Raw genomic sequence first — 13,680 nt, forward strand, 5'->3', positions numbered from 1 at the left:
AACACACAGCCAGGGCAACTAAGGAGTGGCTCCGTAAGAAGCATCTCAAGGTCCTGGAGTGGCCTAGCCAGTCTCCAGACCTGAACCCAATAGAAAATCTTTGGAGGGAGCTGAATGTCCGTATTGCCCAGCGACAGCCCCGAAACCTGAAGGATCTGGAGAAGGTCTGTATGGAGGAGTGGGCCAAAATCCCTACTGCAGTGTGTGCAAACCTGGTCAAGACCTACAGGAAACATGATCTCTGTAATTGCAAACAAAGGTTTCTGTACCAAATATTAAGTTCTGCTTTTCTGATGTATCAAATACTTATGTCATGCAATAAAATGCAAATTAATTACTTAAAAATCATACAATGTGATTTTCTGGATTTTTGTTTTAGATTCCGTCTCTCACAGTTGAAGTAAACCTATGATAAAAAGTACAGACCTCTACATGCTTTGTAAGTAGGAAAACCTGCAAAATCGGCAGTGTATCAAATACTTGTTCTCCCCACTGTATGTGTATATATATATATATATATACACATACAGTGGGGAGAACAAGTATTTGATACACTGCCGATTTTGCAGGTTTTCCTACTTACAAAGCATGTAGAGGTCTGTACTTTTTATCATAGGTTTACTTCAACTGTGAGAGACGGAATCTAGAACAAAAATCCAGAAAATCACATTGTATGATTTTTAAGTAATTAATTTGCATTTTATTGCATGACATAAGTATTTGATACATCAGAAAAGCAGAACTTAATATTTGTCAAATGTTTCGGGTAGCCTTCCACAAGCTTCCCACAATAAGTTGGGTGAATTTTGGCCCATTCCTCCTGACAGAGCTGGTGTAACTGAGTCAGGTTTGTAGGCCTCCTTGCTCGCACATGCTTTTTCAGTTCTGCCCACACATTTTCTATAGGATTGAGGTCAGGGCTTTATGATGGCCACTCCAATACCTTACTTTGTTGTCCTTAAGCCATTTTGCCACAACTTTGAAAGTATGCTTGGGGTCATTGTCCATTTGGAAGACCCATTTGCGACCAAGCTTTAACTTTCTGACTGATGTCTTGAGATGTTGCTTCAATATATCCACATAATTTTCCTTCCTCATGATGCCATCTATTTTGTGAAGTGCACCAGTCCCTGTTGCAGCAAAGCATGATGCTGTCACCCCCGTGCTTCACGGTTGGGATGGTGTTCTTCGGCTTGCAAGCATCCCCCTTTTTCCTCCAAACATAACGATGGTCATTATGGCCAAACAGTTCTATTTTTGTTTCATCAGACCAGAGCACATTTCTCCAAAAAGTACAATCTCTGTCCCCATGTGCAGTTGCAAACCGTAGTCTGGCTTTTTTATGGCGGTTTTGGAGCAGTGGCTTTTTCCTTGATGAGCTGTCTCTAGGAGACAGACCGCTCAGGAAAGAGACGCGTTATGACGGCTGCGTGGTCCCATGGTGTTCATACTTGCGTACTATTGTTTGTACAGATGAACGTGGTACCTTCAGGCGTTTGGTTCATCCTTGGGAGCAATTTCCAGACTTGTGGAGGTCTACAATTTATTTTCTGAGGTCTTAGCTGATTTCTTTTGATTTTCCCATGATGTCAAGCAAAGAGGCACTGAGTTTGAAGGTAGGCCTTGAAATACATCCACAGGTACACCTCCAATAGGCTAATTGACATCATTTGAGTCAATCAGAAGCTTCTAAAGCCATAACATTTTCTGGAATTTTCCAAGCTGTTTGAAGGCACAGTCAACTTAGTGTATATAAGCTTCAGACCCACTGGAATTGTGATACAGGGAATTACAAGTGAAATAATCTGTCTGTAAACAATTGTTGGAAAAATTACTTGTGTCATGCACAAAGTGTATGTCCTAACCGACTTGCCAAAACTATAGTTTGTTAACAAGAAATGTGTAGAGTGGTTGAAAAACGAGTTTTAATTACTCCATCCTAAGTGTATGTAAACTTCCGACTTCAACTGTGTGTGTGTGTGTGTGTGTGTCATTTATTTATTTATTTATATATATTAGTACCAGTACCAGTCAAAGGTTACACACCTACTCATTCAAGGGTTTTCTTAATTTTTTTTACATTGTAGAATAATAGTGAAGACATCAAAACTATGAAATAACACATGGAATCATGTAGTAACCAAAAAAGTGTTCATGAGGACCGCCACAGGAAAGGAAGACCCAGAGTTACCTCTGCTGCAGAGGATAAGTTCATTAGAGTTAATTGCACCTCAGAAATTGCAGCCCAAATAAATTCTTCACAGAGTTCAAGTAACAGACACAGAGGAGACTGTGTGAATCAGGCCTTCATGGTCGAATTGCTGCAAAGAAATCACTACTAAAGGACACCAATAATAAGAAGAGACTTGCTTGGGCCAAGAAACACGAGCAATGGACATTAGACCGGTGGAAATCTGTCCTTTGGTCTGATGAGTCCAAATTTGAGATTTTTGGTTACTACGTGATTCCATATGTGTTATTTTATAGTTTTGATGTCTTCACTATTATTCTACAATGTAGAAAATAGTAACAAATAAAGAAAAACCCTTGAATGAGTAGGTGTGTCCAAACTTTTGACTGGTACTGTTTATTAGTTAGGCCTACTCTCCAATCCTCTTAGGCAGGATTTGTGTTGTATAGTACCCTAGCTGGGGGTAGTCTATTGGTGGTAGCACTGTGCCAAATAAACAACAATGTCCCTTTAATCATTTCAGATGGAATTGAGAACCATTATAAACAGACTAGGTTGTGTAGTTCAGTCAGCTGAATCATCTTTTTGCTGAGGTAGTCCCTGTAGCTCAGTTGTAGAGCATGGCGCTTGCAACGCCAGGGTTGTGGGTTCGTTTTCCCATGGGGGGCCAGTATGAAAAATGTATGCACTCACTAACTGTAAATCGCTCTAGATAAGAGCGTCTGCTAAATGACAAAAAAAAAAGTAAAGCACCTGAGGGGTGTACTACAAAACAGGATCAAGGTGGTAGCCAGCTAACTTGCCTGAATATTCGGAAATACATTTTGCATTTTTAGAAAGATAAGCTTGAAATGGGCATGGTCTAATTGACTCAACAACCAAACACATTTATGTTTAGCTTTCTTAATGAAGCAGAAAATCAACTGTTATTTCTGGTTGTTTATCAAAGTTAACTGGCTAACTCATTGATCTTGGTTTGTAGTCTCTCCCTCAGGAGAGCGTTCAAGGCTGTCCAATATCCCCATCTATGGGTCAAATCAAATCAAATCAAATCAAATTTTATTGGTCACATGCGCCGAATACAACAGGTGCAGACATTGCAGTGAAATGCTTACTTACAGCCCTTAACCAACAGTGCATTTATTTTAAACAAAAAAAGTAAGAATAAAACAACAACAACAAAAAAGTGTTGAGAAAAAAGAGCAGAAGTAAAATAAAGTGACAGTAAGGAGGCTATATATACAGTAAAATAAAGTGACAGTAGGGAGGCTATATATACAGGGGGTACCGTTGCAGAGTCAATGTGCGGGGGCACCGGCTAGTTGAGGTAGTTGAGGTAATATGTACATGTGGGTAGAGTTAAAGTGACTATGCATAAATACTTAACAGAGTAGCAGCAGCGTAAAAGGATGGGGTGGGGGGGCAGTGCAAATAGTCCGGGTAGCCATGATTAGCTGTTCAGGAGTCTTATGGCTTGGGGGTAGAAGCTGTTGAGAAGTCTTTTGGACCTAGACTTGGCACTCCGGTACCGCTTGCCGTGCGGTAGCAGAGAGAACAGTCTATGACTAGGGTGGCTGGAGTCTTTGACAATTTTGAGGGCCTTCCTCTGACACCGCCTGGTATAGAGGTCCTGGATGGCAGGGAGCTTTGCCCCAGTGATGTACTGGGCCGTACGCACTACCCTCTGTAGTGCCTTGCGGTCAGAGGCCAAGCAGTTGCCATACCAGGCGGTGATGCAACCAGTCAGGATGCTCTCGATGGTGCAGCTGTAGAATTTTTTGAGGATCTGAGGACCCATGCCAAATCTTTTTAGTCTCCTGAGGGGGAATAGGCTTTGTCGTGCCCTCTTCACGACTGTCTTGGTGTGTTTGGACCATGATAGTTCGTTGGTGATGTGGACACCAAGGAACTTGAAGCTCTCAACCTGTTCCACTACAGCCCCGTCGATGAGAATGGGGGCGTGCTCAGTCCTCTTTTTTTTCCTGTAGTCCACAATCATCTCCTTTGTCTTGGTCACGTTGAGGGAGAGGTTGTTGTCCTGGCACCACACGGCCAGATCTCTGACCTCCTCCCTATAGGCTGTCTCATCGTTGTCGGTGATCAGGCCTACCACTGTTGTGTCGTCGGCAAACTTAATGATGGTGTTGGAGTCGTGCCTGGCCATGCAGTCATGGGTGAACAGAGAGTACAGGAGGGGGACTGAGCACGCACCCCTGAGGGGCCCCCGTGTTGAGGATCAGTGTGGCAGATGTGTTGTTACCTACCCTTACCACCTGGGGGCGGCCCGTCAGGAAGTCCAGGATCCAGTTGCAGAGGGAGGTGTTTAGTCCCAGGATCCTTAGCTTAGTGATGAGCTTAGAGGGCACTATGGTGTTGAATGCTGAGCTGTAGTCAATGAATAGCATTCTCACGTAGGTGTTCCTCTTGTCCAGGTGGGAAAGGGCAGTGTGGAGTGCGATAGAGATTGCATCATCTGTGGATCTGTTGGGGCGGTATGCAAATTGGAGTGGGTCTAGGGTTTCTGGGATTATGCTGTTGATGTGAGCCATGACCAGTCTTTCAAAGCACTTCATGGCTACAGACGTCAGTGCTACGGGTCGGTAGTCATTTAGGCAGGTTATCTTAGAGTTCTTGGGCACGGGGACTATGGGTGTAAATTCATAGGGTGTAAACACAAACCTTTCTCACACTCTTGGCCAACACAGAGGAGTGGTTTGTATTTCAATTTTTATTTGTCACATACACGTGTTTAGCAGATGTTATTGCGGGTGTAGCGAAATGCTTGTGCTTCTAGCTCCGACAATGCAGTAATATCTAACAAGTAATATCTAACAATTTCACAACATATACCCAATACACACAAATCTAGTAAGGAATGGAATTTAAGAATATATACATATATGGACAAGCAATGACAGAGCGGCATGGACTAAGATACAGTAGAATATTATAGAATACAGTATATACATATAAGATGAGTAGTGCAAGATATGTAAACATTATTAAAGTGACTAGTGTTCCATTTCTTAAAGTGGCCAGTGATTTCAATAGGCAGCAGCAGCCTCTAATGTGCTAGTGATGGCTATTTAACAGTCTGATGGCCTTAAGATAGAAGCTGTTTTTCATTCTCTCGGTCCCAGCTTTGATGCACCTGTACTGACCTCGCCTTCTGGATGATAGCGGGGTGAACAGGCAGTGGCTCTGGTGGTTGATGTCCTTGATGATCTTTTTGGCCTTCCTGTGACATAGGGTGCTGTAGGTGTCTTGGAGGACGGGTAGTTTGCCCTCGGTAATGCGTTCGGCAGACCGCACCACCCTCTGGAGAGCCCTGCGGTTGCGGGCGGTGCAGTTGCCGTACCAGGCGGTGATACAGCCCGACAGGATGCTCTCAATTGTGCATCTGTAAAAGTTTGAGGGTTTTAGGTGCCAAGCCAAATTTCTTCAGCCTCCTGAGGTTGAAGAGGCTCTGTTGCGCCTTCTTCACCACACTGTCTGCGTGGGTGGACCATTTCAGTTCGTCAGTGATGTGTACGCCAAGGAACTTGAAGCTTTCCACCTTCTCCACTGCGGTCCCGTCGATGTGAATATTGGGGGTGCACCCTCTGCTGTTTCCTGAAGTCCACGATCATCTCCTTTGTTTTGTTGACGTTGAGAGGTTATTTTCCTGGCACCACACTCCCAGAGTCCTCACCTCCTCCCTGTAGGCGGTCTCGTCATTGTTGGTAATCAAGTCTACCACTGTTGTGTCGTCTGCAAACAATTTTTTAAAATTTTATTTTATTAAAATTTTCGGGGGGGATGGATCAGCTTAATATTGCAGATAGATTGTATCTTCTATCAATGTAATTATCTGCATCACTTCCAATCCCCCATGTTTTTTTATATATATATATATATATATATATATATATATATATATATATATATATATATATATACTCCCCTTTATTACTTTTCAACCCCACCAACCTTTCCCTACTTGGAGTAAATTAGTGAACAACAATGCCCAGGCCTCTACTTCCGGTCTATACTTACTATCTACACCTTATGGACAGAGTTAATTTTACAATAATTCTATTATATATATATATATATATATATTTTTTTTTTTATTTGCTCCTGAACTTCTTCTACTCTCAACCTCTCCGATCATTTTCATGATGTCCATCCGGTTTGCTTCTATATGCCATATATTTCTAACTGTGCTCTTTCCCAAAAGCTCCCAACATACAACCTACATACTTATTATGGACACAGTATGCTTACATTATTAGCTATCTTTGTTATTATTTGTTGTTATTTGTTATTAGTCCCACCCTTCAACTCTATTCAATACCTCCCATCTATCTCTTAACACCATCCATATAGGATTTCTATTTGCCATATATATTTCAACCGTACTGTGATGTTTTACAAAAGTTCTGAACCTTTCTATTCTCATTGCTTCTACAGATTGTGAATTAAAAATAAACATTTTTGCTAAAAGTATTATTATATTATTGATTGATTGACTATGACTTTTCAGATCACCCATTAATGCTATCTGCAAGGTTAGCTCCAGGTAAATATTGCAATCCTTTAGCCATTCAAGCTACAAATGGACAGAACCAAAACAAATGATCTAATGATTCTGTCTCTTCACAGCAAAATCTGCAGAGCTGGGAAGATTGTATCCCCCATATAAATAACATTCTATTGGTAGCAAGAATTTTATATAATAATTTAAATTGAAAGATTCTAATTTTTGAATCCGGTGTCGTTTTGCGTGTCAGTTCATAAACACTATGCCATGGGATCGGTACGTCAAAGATCTCTTCCCAACTATTTTGCAATCTATATGGGACGGCTGTCAATCCTTTGGTCCTTAAGTGAAACTGATATACTTTTTTATTTATCACAGTTTTCCTTAACCAATTATGTTCTTTAATGCAAGGCCGACAGACAAGTTCATTACTTTCTACCCCTTCCACTTTCCTCTTCCACTTTTGCGGTAAGGCTGCAATTATTTGGTTGTAATTTTGGGTAGAGCAGACATTTCCATATGTTTTTGTTAGCTGCATGTGCGACATAACTCCACCAGTCCTACCGATGATATCATTTACGAAGATTATACCTTTTTTAAACATTCTGTCAAAAAATAAAGGTTTTTTGTCAATTAGTATATTTGAATTTAACCACAATATTTGTTGCATTATTTGTTCTGTCGTTTCTGGAGGATTAAATTGAAATTGCAACCAACTTTCTATGGCTTGTTTTAGAAGTAGTGATATTTGGGAGATTATTTCCTTTTCAAATAACTGAAAGTGAGAGGTTGTAATCTGAACAAAGGGAAAAAGGCCTTTCTTGAACATTGGGTGAGACAATCTTACTAATTTGCTTGAGAACCAGTTCAGATTTAAGTATAACTTTTGTATGACTGAAGCTTTTAGTGATAGTTCTAATGCTTTAATATTTAATAATTTCTGTCCTCCGAATTCATATTCATTATATAAATATGCCCTTTTAATTTTGTCTGGCTTGCCGTTCCAAATAAAATTGAATATTTTTTTCTCATATAATTTAAAAAACTGTTCGCTAGGCGTAGGCAAGACCATAAGCAAATAGGTAAACTGGGATAATACTAAAGAGTTAATCAGGGTGATTTTTCCACAAATTGACAGGTATTTTCCTTTCCATGGTGTCACGATCGCTGGAGGAAGTGGACCAATGCGCAGCGTGATGAGTGAACATACTTATTTATTAGAGAACAAAACGATAACGTGACGTCCTTGGTTACAAACACTAACCATACACGGAACAAGATCCCACAAACACTGTGGCCAAACAGGCTGCCTAAGTATTTTCCCCAATCAGAGACAACAAGCAACAGCTGATTCACGTTGCCTCTGATTGAGAACCACACCGGCCAACCTAGAAACAAATAACTAGATAAAGAACCTAGAAACAAAACACATAGAAACAACACACCCTGGCTCAACATAACAGAGTCCCAGAGCCAGGGCGTGACAGAACCCCCCCCCAAAGGCGCGGACTGCGACCGCGCCAAACATAAACCGAACAGGGAAGGGCCGGGTGGGCATTCCTCCTCGGAGGCGGTTCTGGCTCCGGGCTTGACCACCACCCTCCGTAGCTCCCCTGGTCCGGTCTGGCCCCGCTGGCTGGAGCTGGACTGGACATAGGTGGAGCGGATTGCTTAGGCTCCGATGTGGAGCAGCTGACCGGTACCTGACCAGGCACCGGTGAACCAGGCACGGGCTGTGCCGGACTGACGACGCGCACCACAGGCTTGGTGCGGGGAGCAGCAACGGGCCGGACCGGGCAAGACGACGCGCACCACAGGCTTGGTGCGGGGAACAGGGACGGGCCGAACCGGGCTGACGAAGCGCACCACAGGCTTGGTGCGGGGAGCAGGGACGGGCCGAACCGGGCTGACGAAGCGCACCACAGGCTTGGAGCGGGGAGCAGGAACGGGCCGGACTGGGCTGACGAAGCGCACCACAGGCTTGGTGCGGGGAGCAGGAACGGGCCGGACCGGGCTGGCGACGCGCACCACAGGCTTGGTGCGAGGGGCAGGAACAGGCCGGACCGGGCTGGCGACGCGCACCACAGGCTTGGTGCGAGGGGCAGGAACAGGCCGGACCGGGCTGGCGACGCGCACCACAGGCTTGGTGCGAGGGGCAGGAACAGGCCGGACCGGGCTGGCGACGCGCACCACAGGCTTGGTGCGAGGGGCAGGAACATGCCGGACCGGGCTGGCGACGCGCACCACAGGCTCGGTGCGAGGGACAGGAACAAGCCGGACCGTACTGGGGACACACACACCACTGGCCCTACGCGGGGATCAGGAACGGGCCGGACCGGACTGGCAACACACCCCAGTACTTCTCGCCGTGCCTCTACATTCTCCTTCCCCCTGGTGACCAGTGACTCCCGTAACCTGGCGGCCTCCTTTGCCAACCCGCTGAACCACTCTATCCCGGCCTCCTGCTGCCCCGTCGTCCACGGCGTGAGCCCCCCCCTAAAAATGTTCTGGGCGTCTCTCCTCCCTGTGGGCCAGGCCTCCATGGCTCTCGCCAGACTCTCGCTCCTCACGCTGCTTGACCCAGTCGAGGTTGATATTCATTAGAGTCCTCTCTGGCGTTGGCTCCTGGACACGCTGCTTGGTCCAGTTATGGTGGGATCTTCTGTCACGATCGCTGGAGGAAGTGGACCAATGCACAGCGTGATGAGTGAACATACTTATTTATTAGAGAACAAAACGATAACGTGACGTCCTTGGTTACAAACACTAACCATACACGGAACAAGATCCCACAAACACTGTGGCCAAACAGGCTGCCTAAGTATGGTCCCCAATCAGAGACAACAAGCAACAGCTGATTCACGTTGCCTCTGATTGAGAACCACACCGGCCAACCTAGAAACAAATAACTAGATAAAGAACCTAGAAACAAAACACATAGAAACAACACACCCTGGCTCAACATAACAGAGTCCCAGAGCCAGGGCGTGACACATGGTAGTAAGATCTTATCTATTTTTGCTAAATTTCTATTAAAATGTATTGAAGTGAGATCATTTATTTCCTTTGGGATATGTATTCCGAGTATATCCACATCACCATCAGACCATTTTATTGGTAAACTACATGGTAATGTAAAAATTGTATTTTTTAGTGATCCAATACGTAATATAGTACATTTGTCATAATTTGGTTGTAATCCAGAGAGGTTAGAAAATGTATCTAGATCCTCTATGAGGCTGTGGAGGGATTCTAGTTGTGGATTTAAAAGAAAACATGAATCATCAGCGTACAATGACACCTTTGTTTTTAAGCCCTGTATTTCTAATCCTCTGATATTATTATTGGATCTGATTTTAATGTTCGCTGCTCTGGCACCCCAATGGTGGAACAAGCTCCCTCACGACGCCAGGACAGCGGAGTCACTCACCACCTTCCGGAGACATTTGAAACCCCACCTCTTTAAGGAATACCTGGGATAGGATGAAGTAATCCGTCTAGCCCCCCCCAAAAAAATAAATAAAAAATAAAATAAAATAAATAAACAAACAAAAAATTGTTGTCAAGTGGTTAACCCACTGGCTATAGGGTGAATGCACCCATTTGTAAGTCGCTCTGGATAAGAGCGTCTGCTAAATGACTTAAATGTAAATGTAAATAGCTAACATCTCGATGGCCACAATAAATAGATATGCCGATAGTGGACAACCTTGTTTCACTCCTCTTGACAGTTTAAAACTTTCTGAGAAATAGGCATTATTTACTATTTTACACCTAGGGTTACTATACATGATTTTGACCCATTTTATAAGAGATTCTCCCAAATTGAAATGCTCCAGGCATTTATATATAAACCCCAGTCGAACTTTATCAAATGCCTTTTCGAAGTCTGCTATGAATAGCAGGCCTGGTTTCCCATATTTTCCATAGTGTTCTATTGTTTCCAATACTTGCCTTATATTATCTCCAATGTATCTTCCATGTAAAACAACCTGTCTGATTAGAATGAATAATATCCGACAATACCTTTTTAATTCTATGCGCTATACATTTTGCTAGGATTTTTGCATCACAACACTGAAGTGTAAGGAGCCTCCAATTTTGTAAATGGACTGGATCTTTATATTTTCCACTTGTATCCTGTTTCAGTAATAATGAGATCAGACCTTCTTCTTGAGTGTCAGATAATCTACCAGTTACATAGGAGTGGTTAAAACATGCTAATAACGTTCCTCTTAGTATATCAAAAAAGGTTTGGTATACCTCGACTGGTATGCCATCCAACCCTGGAGTTTTCCTGGACTTAAAGTCTTTAATTGCATCCAGAAGTTCCTCCTCTGTAATTTCACCTTCACATGAGTCTTTCTGTGTGGCTGTTAATTTGACATTATCAATAGAAAAAAAATCTCTACAATTAGCTTCAGTTAGAGGAGATGGAGGCGGCTGAAAAGAAAACATATGCTTAAAGTACTTTGTTTCTTCCTTCAAAATATCATTTGGTGAATTATGGGTGACTCCGTCAATTGTAACCAGTTTCATTAAGTTCTTTTTGGTAGCATTCCTATGTTGAAGATAAAAAAATAATTTTGTGCATTTTTCCCCATATTCCATCCAGTTTGCTTTATTTTTATAATATATTACACTTGATCTTTCTTGAATAAGTTTCTCCATTTCTTTTTGTTTTTCCTCTAATTTATTCTGAGCCTCTATGTTACAGTTTTTATTGCCATCTATCTGTTCTGTTAGACTTTCTATTTCCTTTCTTAGTATAAACTCTTTTGACCTAAATTGCTTTTGTTTTCGAGATGAGTACTGAATTGCATGGCCTCTAAAGGCACATTTAAAGGTGTCCCATACAATAAGGGGATTCGCTGTACCTATGTTATGTTGGAAAAAAGTCAGTTATAAATTCCTTTGTTCTAATTATAAATAAATTATCATCCAATAGGCTTTGATTACATTTCCAATATCCTCGCCCACGTGGAAATTCAGTAAGAGTAATGTATATGCCTATTATATGATGGTCCGACCGCATTCTGTCCCCTATCAACACTTTTTTTTACTTTTGGTGCCAACGAGAATGAGATAAGAAAGAAGTCAAGACGACTAGCTTGATTCAGTCTCCGCCATGTATATCTCACTAGATCAGTATATTTAAGCCTCCATATATCTACTAGTTCTAATGTATCCATGACATTCACGATTTCCTTAAGAGCATGTGGGTGATTGTTTGTGGTGTGATTTCCTTTACGGTCCATTGAGCTATTTAAAACAGTATTATAATCCCCCAACATAATAATATTGTCTTGAATTGCTTGCAGGCTTGATAATTTATTATATATTGTCAAAGAATTGTGGATCATCATTATTTGGTCCGTAAAGGTTAATGAGCCATATCTGTTTATGGTCCAATAACATATTTAAAATAATCCATCTACCATGCGTATCTATTTGGACAATTTGCACATTCGGATCGAAATTACTATTAATTAATATCATCACCCCCTTTTGAATTTCTTTGCCCATGGGAGAAGTATATTCCCCCCCATTCTTTTTCCACGCTACTTCATCTCGAATTGTTGAATGAGTTTCCTGTATACAATAGATATTATATTCCTTCTCTTTGAGCCATGTAAATATTGTTCTTCTTTTGTTATTATCAGCTAAGCCATTACAATTATAACTGGCTATACTTATTTCACCATACACCATAATGAGATACAAGTTTCAAGTCTATTTATCATTATATATGTTTGTAAATTTACCAATAAAAAATAGCGTAATGATTGAGTGTCCATATAGCTGTACCGTGATATTTGCATTGCTACGGGGTAACCCTTCAATTGTTCTCCACTAATTCCCCCGCTAAAGCCCCTCCCCATCCCAAGTTGAGCCGTCATCCCAGTGATCAGCATCCCACCCACGTCCCTCCGGATCCCTAAGGTCCCGAGAGGCCAGGACCCATCCATCGAAAACAGCACACAGTGCCACGCACAAAATAGAAGCAGATTAACCGCCAAAAGCATTTCCAATGCTTTCACCTCTATATATATATATATATATATATATATATATATATATATCTATATAACTATTTTTTTTTAAATTATGCATATCCTATTTTCCATCATTATCAATGAATATGCGTAATAATGTTGGCAGTTCACGCGTAGGATTCTAACATATAACCCGGATTGCCATTGTATTACATTTAATTCATTGACAAGCAATTATTATCCTAGCAAATAATTCCCGTGGTCCATCCCATACCATACCCCCCCCCCCCAACATCCCCACCCCCCCACAACAGATGCCAGACAAGCACACACGCACATACTCACATACTCCAACACACTCAACCCCCCTCCTCCACAATCCACCATAAATACCTCACCTGATACACAAACACTCTGATCCCCTGTTGTAACCATTTTCCCAAGCATCGCCATGCGGTCAGACCTTTGATTATTTTGTGCCACCTGGGCCACAATGATAAACCCCCTCTCTGATTGTCCGAGTGTGACCCCCTCCCCATGGGTTACTGCAGCCAGTGTTGCCAGCACTGCCACTACCTGGGTGGGCGTACCCCACCGGAATCCCCACCGGCTAGGTAAACGGTCGTCAAGGTTCTCATTAGCAGCTTTGAGAATTTCCTTGTATATTATGCTCTCCCATCAGGGGGCTCTGGCTTTGTAGGACCAACCCTGCCAGGCATGCTCAGAATCTTGAGGGGGCGGTGCTGCTCAAGTAGGTCTCTGACCACATTTATTTTTCTGTTTAGGCTGCATATTCACAGCAGGTCCATAAAAGAGATGGGAACTTCTCTTTGGTGTATGGGTCGCTCAGGTGGGTGTCCAGGTTATAGGGTTAGGGATCTTTCCATCATGATAGGAAAATGAACAATTAGATTAGATGTATACTATATTTAAAAATGTATATCCCTCATCTACACAAAATTGAAAGCTCG

The sequence above is a fragment of the Coregonus clupeaformis genome, chromosome 31, assembly GCF_020615455.1.
Source record: "Coregonus clupeaformis isolate EN_2021a chromosome 31, ASM2061545v1, whole genome shotgun sequence".
Taxonomy (NCBI): Eukaryota; Metazoa; Chordata; class Actinopteri; order Salmoniformes; family Salmonidae; genus Coregonus; species Coregonus clupeaformis.